This window comes from Otolemur garnettii, unplaced genomic scaffold (genome assembly GCF_000181295.1).
Source record: "Otolemur garnettii isolate 467f Iridium unplaced genomic scaffold, OtoGar3 scaffold00008, whole genome shotgun sequence".
NCBI lineage: Eukaryota > Metazoa > Chordata > Mammalia > Primates > Galagidae > Otolemur > Otolemur garnettii.
Window position 1 is genome coordinate 16,771,477 of NW_003852403.1, and position 1,526 is coordinate 16,773,002.

Genomic DNA, 1,526 nt, shown 5'->3' on the forward strand with positions numbered 1-1,526 from the left:
AGGCTGAGGCAAGAGAATTGCTTAAGCCCAAGAGTTTGAGGTTGCTGTGAACTGTGACACCACAGCACTCTACCGAGGGCAATAAAGTGAGACTCTGCCTCAAGGAAAAAAAAAATTATTCAAAAGCAATAAATCTAAAAAGCCTGGCTCAGCATTCTACTAAACTTGAACCAAGTAATATTACTGCTAAGAATTTACTCTACTATACACTTGGATAATTGTGTTTATAAAGTAAAAGCAGGAAAGAATGTTCTCTTTTACAATTATCTTTAATATCAGAGAAGAAAATTCTTAACTTCTCTCAATATATAGGTTAAAGTATGGGATGCTTATATAGAAAATCAAAACAATTTTTACAAACATTAAAAAAAGCTATCATTTCATGAATTTAAAAATGCAAGTTGCAAAGAGTATCTTATAAAAGACCTAGATTTTATAATCATGGAAACAAAATTAAAATCAGTAATAACGTTAATTCCTTTAGGAAACTGTGTAGCAGAATTTTTTTTCTACGAAGTATTTAATTTATTTATGTTATTACTATTACATTTAAACAGGAAGATAAAAACATAGTAGTTCTTTGCATAAGGAGAATTTTTTTTTGTTTTTTTTTGAGATGGGGCCTCAAGCTGTCACCCTGGGTAGAGTGCCATAGCATCACTGCTCACAACCTTCAACTCCTGGGCTCAAGCGAGTCTCCTGCCTCTGCCTCCCAAGTAGCTGGGATTACAGGTGCCCAACACAACGCCCTATTTTTTGGTTGCAGCCATCATTGTTGTTTGGTGGGTCCAGGCTGGATTTGAACCAGCCAGCTCAGGTGTATGTGGCTGGCTCCTTACCCGCTTAAGCCACAGGCCCATAAGGAGAATTTCTACAGTTGGTTTGTGTACACAGAGTATATTAGAATGGAATTCCTCCAGGCATTTCCAAGTCCGTAACGGGGATTTTTATCTTCAGAGAATGGGGACTGTGAGAAGATGCTTGTATGTTTGTGTATCCTTTGAATTTTTCTTTTTTGGTTAGACAGTTTCATCCTGTCACTGAGCTAGCAGCTAGAGTACAGTGGCATCATGATAGCTTACTGCCCTGGCCCTACTTGATTTTGAGAACATAACTAAGACTTATTAGAAAATAATTTTAACTTGAACTCTTTAACTCGTGCATGACAAGAATCACTGAGTTCCAAACTTAGATATTCTATTTAAAGAAAAAGAACCTCTAGGGGCCAGTCCTGGTGACTCACTCCTATAATCCTAGGACTCTGGGAGGCTGAGGAAAGAGGTTCCCTTGAATTCAGGAGTTTAAGGTTGCTGTGAGCTATGATGATACCATGGCACTCTACCCACAGAGACAGAGCAAAAATGTCTCAATAAAACCAAAATGAATACTTATCCTTCATAATCCTTCAACTACTCATTGACAAAAGTACTAAAGAACCACCTTCTAATAAGACTACAAATTGTGGGCTCGGCGCCTATAGCTCAACCAGCTAAGGCGCCAGCCACGTACACCTAAGGTGGTGGGTT

At 38.2% G+C, this 1,526-nt stretch overlaps 1 protein-coding gene across 1 annotated transcript in view; it reads right to left on the bottom strand.

Annotated features, from left to right (window-relative positions):
- The window catches only part of TET1 (tet methylcytosine dioxygenase 1), a 150,885-nt gene that overhangs the window by 31,382 nt on the left and 117,977 nt on the right, over window positions 1-1,526 (bottom strand). The gene's annotated exons all lie outside the window — the stretch shown is intronic.